At 45.6% G+C, this 14,283-nt stretch overlaps 1 pseudogene; it reads right to left on the bottom strand.

Annotated features, from left to right (window-relative positions):
• Positions 1-11,639, bottom strand: part of LOC118003499 — a 30,017-nt pseudogene extending 18,378 nt beyond the window's left edge.
• Positions 11,640-14,283: the final 2,644 nt, after the last annotated feature.

Raw genomic sequence — 14,283 nt, forward strand, 5'->3', positions numbered from 1 at the left:
AAGAAATGATAGAAGAAGAAAGAGGGAGTCAGTCATGGGAAGGGACTAGTGACTGTGTAAATTATAAGCAGGCAGTTGATACCCTCTGTTGTTTTTCCTCATGGAGAGCAGAAGTGTTCAGGAATGTGTCAGGAAATATTTAGGTTAGATATGACAAGGGACGTCCTTCTGTAGGAGACCAGCAGCTGCTCTGCCTTGGTTGTCTTTAAGAGCTCCAGAGATGCTCTCTGTCTAGCAAGGCGGAGGCCATGTATGGGGGTGAGAGAGCTCCTCCTTTGATTGGGGAGAGGAGGCTGTGGAATGCTTCTTCAAACAGACCTGGAGGCAGCTGCAACTGATATGACTGAATGGAGTTAGCAGGATGGTGTCCAGCTGCCCTGAAAAGAGTGGGAAGGCACCAGGCAGGGATGCAGATTAGGTTCTGCCTCAGAAGACCTGCTGGGGTCCACAGGTTCCCTCTGTGGATCAGCCTGTGTCTTGCATCTCATCCTGAACAGTTCCACGAGAACACTGAGCAAAAGGCAGGGAGGTGCCCTGGAGTTCACGGAGCCCAGCTCTTTACTCTTCTGGGAATGAAGAATTCATACTAAACTGGCACTCACAAAAGCACGGGATTTTCCAAGGGAAATAATCTTCATGACATTGCCCTGGCAAAATGCCCTGACAGTAAAAAGTCATTCATGCAAAACATTAGTTGGTGCCCACTATATTCAGAGCCATACTGATTATATTCAGGCTACTGGATAGTTTCCAGAGTTCCATGCACGTAACACCTAGGAGTACAGGTTCCAGATTCTGAGCTGGATTTAAATCCTGACTCTTCTATTAACTAGCTATGGAACTTTGGAAGCAAGTGCCTTATTAGTCTCTGTGCCTCAGATTCCTGCATGGATTGGGTATCATAATAACAGCACCTAGCTCATAGGATTAGAGATGACATATGTAAAGTGCTTGGAATGTCACATAGTAAGTGCTCAGTAAGTGTTAACTATTATTATTTAGCATGGTCATGTTGTATCCTCTTTGACTAGCCCCATGCTCCTCATTCCAACAACTCAGCTACCTTAAACGGACCCCAAGTTACCTCAGGGCTGAGAAGCAGCTATTCTTAGATTTTCCTGGTCACACAACTGGAGGGGGTGCCCAGGTTCTCAGGAGCTTCTTACCTTTCTAGCCTCATCAAAACATTAAATTCTTAGGGACACCTGGGTGGCTCAGTCGGTTAAGCGTCTGCCTTCGGCTCAGGTCATGATCCCAGGGTCCTGGGATCAAGTCCCACATCGGGCTCCTTGGTCAGTGGGGAGCCTGCTTCTCCCTCTGCCTGCTGCTCCCCCTGCTTGTACTGTCACTCCCTCTCTCTCTCTCTCTCTCTAGCAAATAAACAAATAAAATCTTTAAAAAAAAAACACATTAAATTCTTAGGTGAGAGGACTCTGACCCTTGGTGTTGGGTTCTGTGGGTGATGGAGCAAGTGAATCATCTTATGGAAATGGCCTTGGTGTCTCTTTTCTTGTTCTCTCTTCCTGAGCTAACGGTGTAACTGTGGGTAATGAGATTCATTTAGCTCAACCATAGGCAATCCCAGGAGCCTGCTGGATTATTCTTCATCTACATTCTGGAGTAATATCCCTAGGTATTCCAAGGACTTGGTAGAAGCCATTCTGGGGAGACTTTGTGGCTCTGTGTGCATCTAGTACAGACCTGGTGTAGGTGGATTGTTTCCCAGTTTCTATGGAATTTTGAAACTTGGAGTCCCAACTACGGATCCACTGAGAGAAGTTTTCCCCTCTCTGGAGAGAAGTTGTGGGGCTTCTCCAGAGACTCATTACAACACTGTGATAATAAGGCTCCAGCCACTTCAAATCCCTTGGCTCTTGATTGCTCTAATTTTAAAAATGGAAGTTTAGGGGCACCTGGTTGGCTCTGTCGGTGGAGCATATGACTCTTGATCTCAAGGTTGTGAGTTTGATCCCTACATTGGGCTGAGAAATTAGTTAAAGAAACTGGAGCGAAATAAGTCAGAGAAAAATACCATATGATTTCACTTATATGTGGAATTTAAGAAACAAAACAAATGAACATAGGGGGAAAAAAAGAGAGGCAAACCAAGAAATAGATTCTTAACTATAGAGAACAAACAGGGTTACTGGCGGGGAGGTGGGGGGGATGGGTTAAATGGGTGATGGGGATTAATGAGGGCACTTCTTCTGATGGGCATTGGGTGTTGTATATAAGTGATGAATCACTAAATTCTTTTTTTTTTTTTAAAGATTTTATTTATTTACTTGACAGAGGGAGACAGCGAGATCAGGAACACAAGCAGGGGGAGTGGGAGAGGGAGAAGCAGGCTTCCTGCTGAGCAGGGAACCCGACGTGGGGCTCGATCCCAGGGCCCTGGGATCATGACCTGAGCCGAAGCAGACGCTTAACGACTGAACCACCCAGGCGCCCGAATCACTAAATTCTACACCTGAAACTGATATTGCACTGTGTGTTAACTAGCTGGAATTTTTTTTTTTTACTAGCTGGAATTTAAATAAAAACTTGGGAAAAAAACCTGGAGGTTTGCTTTTTTTCCTCCATTTGCAGAGCATAGGAAATTTGGAAAATTTAATGAGTCTGGTTGAGGGAGTGAGGGGAAAAATGGCAGGTAAGCCCTTTCCAAGGGCTGGACCAGTGGGTCATGACCATGTGCATTGTATGGCTGGGTGCTTAGGTGTGGACCAGGAGCGGCAGGATAATTCCTCCTCTGTTCCTTTCTTAGGGGTCTCTGGTGCCCCTTGACCTCTTCAACCCCCAGGCTCATTGAGCTTGCTCGAGCCATGGTGGCCTTCTTGTTCTTCAACCACACTCACATCTGTCTCAGGGCTTGGGCCCCACCTCTTGTGGCATCTGCTCAGTGTCACCTCTTTAGATGGGCTTTTTTTGTCTATCTAATGTAAAATAGATGCATCCTTGTCATTCCCTTTCCCCTTACCCTGCTTATTTACTTTTATTCATAAAACTACCTGATATTTTATTTACGTATTTATTTTTGTCTGTTTTTCCAACTAGAAGGAAAACTATGAGGATAGGGACTGACCTGTTCATTACTATATCTGCTATGCTTAGAACAGTGCTTGACATAGAGTAGATGCTGAATAAATATTTTTTGAGTGTGAAACTGAGAAAGCAACACACCTCTTGCACAGAGGAATTTTTGCATGGAACAGAAGAATAACTCTGGGGTGTGGGCAGAAGGGGAGGCATGAGCATTCTTTGCAGCATTTTGCAGGGTTTTGGGCATAAGATGCCTTTTGAGAAGGGGATGTGAGGCATGAGAAAACCAAAGGTGAATCACTTAGGCTAATTCATGTCCTCTTGGGATGATTAGTCTCTCTCTTAAAACTAGCACCAGTTAACTCAAGATGTCTTCAGCACCTTTGATTCCTCCACTGACACCACTTTAATATGTTCTCATCTCTGGGCCTCAAGAATGGGACCTACAGTGATAAGAAATGTGGAGGATGGATACTCAAGAATATAGACTTGCTTCCAGCCAGACAGGACCATTCCTTGTTTAAAGCATACCTTACAACTTCATGCTTTGGCTCCTGCATTTCTCCTAACAGGAGTTCTCTCCCCACTCCTCCCACTTTCCAGTTACTACCCCTCTTCAAGACCTAGCTCAAGTTCTTTTGTGAAGACTTCCCAGCCATCATGGGCAAGAACACCTTTTCTTTCCTCCGAACTCCTTTAAGTCTTACTGCTCATACATTCATAATTTAGCTATGGAACAAATGGGGCAACTCAAGTAACTAACTCAGAAGTCTTTTTCTTTGGCTTCTCCAGTCTTCAAATGTCATCCTTCCCTTTGGTGCTTAAAGTCACAAGAAACCAAGCCTGGATCCTGATGAACAACCTGAAAGTTTAGTAGCCTACTGGATCCCGTCCCACATAATTCCCATAATTCCCAGAGGATACTTCCATTTTCTGCCAATCCCTGCTGGTTCTGCAGGTCAGCTGGTCTTCTGGCTATCTTGTGACCACCTTCTCCAACTGCTACTCTTTTCCCAGACCTCCCCATCCACATGCAAACAAAGGCCCCTCTGTTATCTGTCCAAGTACATGAAAGACCAGCTGTATCAACTACCAAAACTTCACAGAAAGCTTTGGGATAATAGGAAGAAATTCTGGTGTAGAAAAGGGATGCAGGGAGGATCCCATAGAACAAGGTACAAAGAACAAGAGGAAATTATTATTCTTAGAGTCCACTAACCATAAAGCTACACAGGTGTTTTTTTTTTAAATTATTTTTCTTTTACACTTTCCTCATCCCTCATTCTGCTGCCACATTGCTACAAAACCTGCCTTCAGCCATGTAGTGCCCTCCCCATATCTCTCTTGCTCCATTCAGCCCTGCGTGTAGGGTCCTGATCTCTGAGGGCCAGTGGGAATTGAAAACCCCATTTGAGCCCAAGGCACGTTCTGTTCTACAGAGATGGATTTCTTTCCCCAGTGTAAGCCATCTCACTGTTATGATGAACAGTATAGCTCAGCATGGTCTTAACCCTTTGAGGACATTATTTTGGCTTTACTGCCATAAAGCCATTAAAGTGTTTTCCCCAAACAAACAAACACACACAGTCTAGTCCCTAAGTTGAATCAGAAAATTGCTGGTAATTTTAAAATAACTTATCCTGGCTTCTGGACATTAGATATTTAAAAAAAAAATTGTGATTCAAACTTATTAGAACACTCTGGCCCTTCCCCACCCCCCCACCCCCCACCAACCCCGTGCTTTAGATCTTACAAAACTCAGCAGAATAGTAAAGCATCTGGGAAGAGAATGGTGGTGTCATCCAAATGAAGGCCAGGGGCATCTGTCCCTCCCTTTTGAAGGCATAAGGTGTGTCTGGGCATGGGTGAGTCATGTTTGAGAGGGAGTCACACTAACAAAAATGGACTTGAATGATGAACATTTCAGAAAGACATTAATCCCTGTGAGAAATAAGACTGTGAGGCCAGAAATACTCTACCCAGTGCATTCACTCCCTTTGCCTTCTTTCTCATCTGAACCACTTGTGGAGATCTCTTTGACCCTTCATAACAGAGAAGGGTGTTCTTCCATCACTAGTCAGTGTATGTTTAAGACTGGAGAAGTCTGGGGAAGCAGGCAGTACATTAGAAAGAGATAAAAATTCCTTCCTAGTCATGTTGCCTGTCAGGGAGTAGACAGTATTCTGCCTACTGGATGAGCCCAAGTTATCCAAAATTTCAGGGGCAGTCACCCCCTGGATAAAACTATCCTTCCTGGGGCTGAGCCCCTGGTAACTGCGAGACAATGGCAATCATGAGTTGTACTTCCCTCCTCTACCGCCAGGAGTCTGCCACGAGCTGGCGAGGAAGGTGAGTCAGGAGCACTGGAAGAGGTTAGAGACACCCAAGAGGTGTTGCAAGTGCTTGGGTACTTGCCAAGAGATGAGACATGAAGGAAATGGAGGGTCCCAAATCACTAGTTTTTAACCTTTTTTGAGTCGCAAAGCCATTTGAGAATTTGACTCTTCCCACTTCCCTCTTGATCTACATAGACACACTAGTTTGCTTGTAATGTAAGGGATTTCCCAGAACACCCTGAAGTTCATCTACGGGCCTTCTGTTCTCGACTATTAACTCTTGGAGGGCAAGGACTGGGCTGGTTCTCCGGTGTGTGATCACCACCTGTTAAAAGTGCCTGAGATAGGGGCGCCTGGGTGGCTCAGTTGGTTGGGCGACTGCCTTCGGCTCAGGTCATGATCCTGGAGTCCCGGGATCGAGTCCCGCATCGGGCTCCCTGCTCAGCAGGGAGTCTGCTTCTCCCTCTGACCCTCCCCCCTCTCATGTGCTTGCTCTCTCTCATTCTCTCTCTCAAATAAATAAATAAAATCTTTAAAAAAAAAAAAGTGCCTGAGATATAAGCGGTGTCAATAAATGGTTGTTGAGTGGAAAGGAGCAGAAGCAAACCCACACAGTCTGGGCTGTGCAAATGCTCGTGGCACCTCGAGAGGCTTTGGTAGGGACTCCCTGTCCCTATTCTTTAACATTTTTAAAAGATTTTTTTTAAATTTATTTATTTATTTATTTTGACAGAGAGAGACACAGCGACAGAGGGAACACAAGCAGGGGGAGTGGGAGAGGGAGAAGCAGGCTTCCCGCGGAGCAGGGAGCCCGATGCGGGGCTCGATCCCAGGACCCTGGGACCATGACCTGAGCCGAAGGCAGACGCTCAACCACTGAGCCACCCAGGCGCCCTTCTCTTTGCATTTCTAATCCATTGTTAAATCATATTATTTCTGTCTGTCTAAAATACTTGAATCTTTCAGGGTGCCTTGGTGGCTCAGTTGGTTGTGCATCCAACTCTTGATTTTGGCTCAGGTCATGATCTCAGGGTTTTGAGATCTAGTCCCATGTCGAGCTCCATGCTCAGTGCGGAGTCTGCTTGACATTCTCTCTCTCTCCCTGTCTCTCTGCCCCTCCCCCCACTCTTGTGTGCACGTGCACTTCCTCCCCCCCAAAATAAATAAATAAAATCTTAAAAAAAACCTTGAATCTTTCTACTTTATCTCCAGCCTTCTAGTTCAATTCATCATTGTTTCTATCCTGGATTATTGTAGTAGCTTCCTAACAGATCTTTTGACCTCCAGTCTTTTCTTTTCATATCAGTTCTCCATATTGAAGCCAGGAAATGATTCTTTTTTTTTTTTTTTTTTAAGATTTATTTATTTGTGTGTGAGAGAGAGAATGAGCACAAGAGGGGGGAGGGTCAGAAGGAGAAGCCGACTCCTGACTGAGTGGGGATCCTGATGCTGGTCTCAATCCTGGGACTCCGGGATCATGACCTGAGCCAAAGGCAGTCGCTTAATGACTGAGCCATCCAGGTGCCCAAGATAGGAAATCATTCTAAATATAGGTATGATCAGGGGGTGCCTGGGTGGCACAGTCAGTTAATTGACGACTCTTTTTTTTTTTTTAACCAACTGAGCCACCCAGGCGCCCGACTCTTTTTTTTTTTAAAGATTTTTTTTTATTTATTTGATAGAGAGACAGAGAGAGAGGGAACACAAGCAGGGGGAGTGGGAGAGGGAGAAGCAGGCTTCCTGCTGAGCAGGGAGCCCGATGCGGGGCTCGATCCCAGGACCCTGGGACCATGACCTGAGCCGAAGGCAGACGCTTAACGACTGAGCCACCCAGGCACCCCTCCCTGTCCCTATTCTTGATATGAAAGTCGGTTAAAGCGTCTGACTCTTGATTTTGGTTTGGGTCATGGCCTCAGGGTCCTGGGATGGAGCCCTGAGAATTGAGTGGAGAGAGTCAGGCTCCCTGCTCAGTGGGGAGTCTGCTTATCTCCCTCTCCCTCTACTCCTCCCCCCACTCACATGCACACGTGCTCTCTCTCTCTCTCTAAAATAAATGGATAAATCTTTTTAAAAAATTTAAAAAATCACTTTCCGTTGAGAAAAGTGATATTGTTTCCTTAGCCATCACACTTTGAATTTAAAAAACAGAGGCCTATTTGAGCTAGATGACTAAAGGTGTGTGTGTGTATGTGTGCATGTGTGTGTGTGTGTGTGTATGGCAACGGAGATAAGTCACAAATAAAGTGGTTGATTTTCTCAAATATAAGGTTGAGCAAAAGATGTCAAACACAAAACAATACATGCTATATGACTCAGTTTATATGAATTTCAAAGACAGACAAAACTAACCCATGGTGTTCGAAATCAGGATAAAGGCTACCTTTGGGATGGAGGGAGGCAGCTTGAGATGGATGGCTGGGGTGCTAGTGCAATTTTATCTCTTGATCTGGGCGGGGTCACATGAGAGTGTTCCCTTTATGGTAATTCATTGAGCTTACGCTCTCTGTGCATTTCTGTATATGTGCTATATTTAAATAAAAAAAGATTAAAAACCCTCGAGTTCTACACTGTGGATTCCTGATTCCAAGTGCAAGAAAAGTATGTCTAGAGAGGGACAACCCGGCTTAGGCTTAAGCAGGAGGGACAAGAGCTGGGCTCTGGAAATCAGGCGTGCAAAGACTTTCCCAATGGTAGGACACATGGGGGCCCAGGGCCTGTTTGGGGCAGGGTGAAGATAATGGCTAGATTGAAGTAAATGATATGTATGGAGTGTGTCAGGTGGGAGCTGAGGCTGGGAGTTAATTCTGGGGGAGTCCCGGAGTGGGGATCTTGAGTGCCAGGATCAGCAGCTTGGATTTTTTCTTTTGGATAGTGGAAAATCACTTAACATTTGGCATATTGATAGCAGTACTTTAGGATGTTCGAGAAGAGGGTATTGGGGAGCATGGAGTGGTAGTTGGAAACAATTGTCATGATGGGGCTGGAGAGGGGGGCAGATGGAGGTCTGTGTACTGTGAGATTCACTGAGTCTGGTCGTATTGATCTTGGCCAGTGTTCCTACTCTAGTTCTTGCTGGTGTACACATGTTTGGGTTTGCATTCTTTCTGAAATGGGCTGCAGGGGCATGAGGCTCAGGCAGTGGCAGTTTGGAGATAGCTTTGTAAATTGTGCCCCTGAAGACACCCTATGATTGGATCCTTCTCAGGAAGTGCAAGCTCTTACCTGAGCCAAACGTTCCCCCCGTGGGGTCCAAGCATGGAACCCAAACATGAGACCTTTCCATAGTATTGCCCCTTTTGGCCCTGAGAGTGCAGAGTCTGCTTGTGGCAGTAGAAACCTCAGCATGAATGTCCCTACCCTGGGGATGCCCTGTGGGCAGGACATGCTGGGGGCTGGCCAGTCTGCCTCTTTTAGGGGAATGTGAGTATTTCTGAGTCCTGACTGCGAGAGTTGCTCTGAGTATTGCTGACCCCTCTGTAGAATGCAGATGGTGGAGGACAGGGAGTTGATTTCTTTATTCCAGGAGTCCTAGGCAAGTAGGATTAAGCAAATTTCCCATGTACAGGAGTATCTTCCCTTTGTCTTTACTTTTTGTAGTCACCTAGGTATGCTGTCCAAGGAGAAAACAATTGATTGAGGTAGCACTATGGCCTGACAAGATGTATTAGTAGGTTGGATGGGATGGTCAATATCTCAGTAGGGACAAGGAAAACAGAATCTGTTCTTTGCTAAAATTACAGAATAGCAGAGCTTCTAGAAATAATGGCAACATCTTATGATTTTATAAGGCACTTCATATGAATTATTTTCCATTTTGAATTTCTCAACCAGGCTATGAGAAAGATGAGGAAAATAGCATTATCCTTGATTATCATGTGAGGATTCATGTGCACATGTCCAGAAAGGTGAGGTGATTTGCCTAGTCTCAAGGATGGTAAGAGGTAGGACTTGACACCAGGTCTCTTGGCTCCAAGTTCAGAGTTTTCTTTGTGCACTAGATATATTGCCCCTTGACAGGATTCTACTTCCAGAAGAAGTTTAGCCCTAGGGACACTTGGCCTTCCAGTCTCTGAAGAAATCTGATGGGGAGGTGGTACATGTTGGATTGAGGGGACATGGGAAGAGTAAATGAGAGAAGCAGAATGGTATTTGCTGTCCATCAGGTGAGTGCAGCGTTCCTCTTCCCAAGAAGCAATGAAGACTGGGCTACAGGTATTGAACAGAAGACTGAGGGGGCAGGGAATATGGTAACAGGAGAGGGGACAAAGCACTATCCCAAGGGGCGCCTGGGTGGCTCAGTTGGTTAAGCCTCTGTCTTCGGCTCAGGTCATGATCTTGGGGTCCTGGGATAAAGCCCCGCTTTATCTGCTTCTTCCTCTGCCTCTCCCCTACTCGTGCTCGCTCTCCCTCTCTCAGATAAATTAATAAACTCTTTTTTTAAAAAAAGAATATACCTGCTTTTAGTAATTGCCGTGTGTGTGTGTGTGTGTGTGTATGTGTAAGCAAGTGTGTCGGCCATGCCTAGGGGGGTCAAGGCTTCTCCCTGGGGCCATGACCTTTCCTTCTGCCACATTCTTCAGGATCCTTGGCAATAATCCGTGCTACAACATGGATGAGCCTTGAAAACATTAGGGTAATTGAAAGAAGCCAGACCATGTGTTATATGATCCATTTATATGAAAATCCCACAGACACAAAAAGTAGATTAATAGTTGTCAGAGGTTGAAGGGGGTTGATAAAAAATGTTCTTAAATTGATTGTGGTGATGAATGCACAACTCTGAATGTACTACAAGCTACTGATTTGCATACTTTAAGTGGATGGATGGTATGGTATATGAATTATATCTCAATAAAGCTTTTAAAAAAGAAAAGGTCCCTGTGCATATTGAGTTAGCTGGAAAGACTGTCCATGTGACATGACTGCACCGAGGTGGGGGCATGTCTTGGGGACAGACTCCGAGCAGGAGTGGCTGATACAGAATTCTGGTTCAGTTGAGATGGGCAAAGGTTAATTCAGTCCTCAGGACTTTTGCTGTCTTTCCTTTACAGATGTATTCTGTTTTTCCTGTCCAGTCCACAGACCTCTTGGTCACTAGCAAGCACATGGTCCCTTCTATCTAGTGTCCAGCCCAACCCACCAGGTTATCTGAGCCCTATTTGACTTTATCCCTGGAATCTACCCATTTCCTTGGCATTTGGTTTGCTGTCAAGGCTAATGGTCCAGGGCAAATATCCTATGGAAGAAACTTTGCTCTCCCTTAATTTTTCCTGTTTCTGTGACTTCCCTGAACTCAGGTTCCTTCACTTGTCTTTAAGAGCAAGAGCTGTTCAAGGGCAAATGCTTTCCTGTCATCTCCAAAGACTCACATCAACTGTAGACCCTGCGAGATAGCCAGCTGTCATTATGGGCTTGCTCATAGACATTTCCCCCCTACCCCTCAGAGCTACAATTAAATTACACATATGTATTCTTTTAGGATAACGCTAATTTAGCGTCCTACCATCAGGCAATAACCACTGTTGGGGCGCCTGGGTGGTTCAGTCGGTTAGGTGGCCGACTATGGATTTCGGCTTGGGTCATGATCTCGGGGTCCTGGAATTGAGCCCTGTGTTGGGCTCCCCACTCAGCAGGGAGCCTGCTTCAGCAACCTCTCTTCCTCTGCCCCTCCTCACTGCTCACGTGACGTTCATGCACAGGCATCCCATCTCTCTCTCTCTCTCTCTCTCACAAATAAACAAATCTTAAAAAAAATTACCATTGTTAATAGTTTGGCACATTCCCTATCTTCTTTACATACATATATGTTTATATTTTTTATTACCTTTTTAAATATAAATTTTGGCATACACCAAAGAATATACTTCACATGTTAAAAAGAAAACCACAGGGGCGCCTGGGTGGCTCAGTCGGTTAAGCGACTGCCTTCAGCTCAGGTCATGACCCTGGAGTCCGGGGATCGAGTCCCATGGCGGGCTCCCTGCTCAGCAGGGGGTCTGCTTCTCCCTCTGATCCCCTTCCCTCTCCTGCTCTCTGTCTCTCATTCTCTCTCTCTCTCAAATAAATAAATTAAAAAAATCTTTAAAAAAAAAAAAAAAAGAAAACCACAGGCCCCAAACGGTGTCATTTAGATGGAGTCCCCAGACCAGGGCTTGATATCTAATCTAAATGCAGTTTCAACCTCCCCCAGAAATGTAGGCTTACCTGGTCAGTCAGGAATTTTTCCGTGAGCACCAGTGAGTCTGCCACATGGGCCCTCTCCATCCCCCTTAGGAAGATGAGGTAATCTGTATGACAAGACCCCTTGCTTTTCCCCAACAGGAAAAGTGGCCTTGCCTAGAACAATCCTTTTCTTTTGCTAATAACTTTCTTTCCTCACCTTCCTTCTATAAAAACATTCCATTGTGTGCATTCCCTCAGACTCCTGTCTACTTGCTACTGGATTCACGAATTGTTTAATAAAGACAATTGGATCTTTAAAATTTACTCAGCTGAGGGGCACCTGGGTGGCTCAGTCCTTAAGCATCTGCCTTTGGCTCAGGTCATGATCCCAGCGTCCTGGGATCCAGCCTCGCATCGGGCTCCCTGCTCAGTGGGAAGCCTGCTTCTCCCTCTCCCACTCCCCCTGCTCGTGTTCCCTCTCCTGCTGTTTCTCTGTCAAATATATAAAATCTTCAAAAAAAAATAAATAAAATTTACTCAGTTGAATTTTTGTTATTTAACAAAATATTTATTAGCGTCTCAATTATAAAGCTTTGTAATATACGGAATGCCAATGGGCCCACTACCTGAGTCCAAAACCAAGAATTACTAATATGGATTCCTCCCCGAGCCTATGTCCTGCCTCCCACCCCAGAGATAAGCACTGTTCAGAATTTTGTGTTTATCATTCCCTTCCTGGCCGTTCTGGGCTGAGGTTGTAGATTGTTTTCCTTGCCTAGTTGCTTCAGAGTTCGTGGGCCAGAGTGTTGCTGTCACATGTGCCCTGGCTATTGGCCATTTCTGTATTCAGTGTCTCATTTCTTATAGCACTGAAAGTTCTCACAACATTTTAAAAATTTAAGCTGATGGACAATCCTCCCAAAGCGGACAGTCCTATCCCACGTGTGACAGACGATGAAAGGTGAGCTCAGGTGAGTCAAATTTAGTTGGGGGTTAGCAGGCCAGGAGTGGGAGCTGTCGAAGCTGAGGAGGTCTTGCGTGTGCCAAAGACAGTGCTCCTTTGAGTGGACCCGAGCCCCCAGATTTAGACCCTTTGGCTGGTAGGGTCTTCGCTAGGGCATCCCTGGTACCAGAGGCAGCTTACTGTTGCGGTACATCTCAGAGCAGTTAAGGCTCTGAGGCCCCGTGTCTCATGAGATTAAAGAGAACAGGTGTCTAGGGTCAGATTGGTGGAGAGAAGGAAGCTAGGTCTCTCTGCTTCCCTGTAGGGCCCTGAGAGGGCCTCAGAATCACATCCCCTCTGTAGAAAGTTTCACCTAAAACATCTGGAGATTCATGACCTCTCAGTTGTCCTTCTTTCCTAGTTCCAGAAACTCTTTAAAACACTGACCAAAAGTTTCTGGGGTTGGATGTAAAAGTAGCAATGTTACAGGATTTTTTTTCCATCAGTGCCTGCCATTCTTGGTCATGCCGCTTGGAAGAATGAAGACGTAGACCAGACAGGGTGATGGGCAGCAGAGCAAGGTTTATTGAGGGATAGCTAACTGATAGTATAAAGCTCTCGAGGAGGGAGGGGACCCAAGAGGGTTGCCACCGGAGTTTCTAAGTCTAGGGGTTTTTATGGGCTTGTTGGTGGGCTGTTTTAATCTAATGAACCCTCCCTGCACCTGTCACCCAATCAGATTTTTGTCACCTATCTATCAGGTGGGAAAGAGTGGAGGACTCCTTCCAGGGTGGTGTAAAATCCTTTTAAGGGTGGTTTCCTCCTAGGGCAGGGCAGAGAGTTTGCGGGGGAGTGGGGGGGGGGGCTTGTCCCTGCCTGCCTTTCTTCCGACTATCTTTCATCAGCAACATATTTCTAAGTCCCCACTGGGAACCATTAGCCAAGCAGTTCCATTCTCAGCCCACTGGAAAACCTTCCTTCTTTTAGGCCTCTTCATCCTTTGTGGGTTTGGTGTGCTGGTCTGTCTTCCCCAAGAAACAGCAAATGCCACTAAGGGCAGAAAACTGGGTGTTGATTTTTTGGGCCCCTGACCCTTTTTCTCCAGGAACCTACATTAGTTTTTCTCCCACTAGGTATGCCCAATATATATTTATTAAATAAAGTGAAACTGTGTTCAGTTTAGCAAGTTCTTTTTAAAAATGGAAATCTTAGCTTGGACTTGAGCCATTGGGGTGGGCCCAATTTAAAAAAATAATAAAGGGTGCCTGGGTGGCTCAGTTGGTTGAGCGTCTGACTTATGGTTCCAGCTCAGGTTCCCTGCCATCCCCAATAACCTCTCCACAGAAGAAGAGAAAGAAAACAACTTGACTATTGAGTGAGCATGAAACCAGAATGTGATTGAAAGAGGAGGACTTCTGCTGCCTCCATTTTGACCTCAAACTTTCTAGCTGGGCTCTTCTTTCCAGCTCGGCCCTTGGCTCAGATGGAAGACCCTGAGGGCAAAGCCACCCCTGAGGGGAAGGAAACTACTCCCTCAAGCAATAAGGACCGTGCTGAGCCAGCAAGATCCCACTTGTGATTGACTCCAAGACAAGGATCCATTTGACCTTCACTGCCCACCTGCACCTAGTCACCCACCTTTGCCCCTCATCTTCCTTATATAAACCGGAAGTATTTTCGGCACTTTGGAGACAGTCTTCGAGACACTAGTTCGCTGTCTTCCCATTGTTGGCCTCACTGAAATGAATTCCTTTCTTTCTTTTTTTTAAAGATTTTATTTATTTATTCATGAGAGACAGAGAG

Source organism: Mirounga leonina, unplaced genomic scaffold, assembly GCF_011800145.1.
Source record: "Mirounga leonina isolate KUSES-001 unplaced genomic scaffold, KU_Mleo_1.0 Mir_91, whole genome shotgun sequence".
Classification (NCBI taxonomy): Eukaryota; Metazoa; Chordata; class Mammalia; order Carnivora; family Phocidae; genus Mirounga; species Mirounga leonina.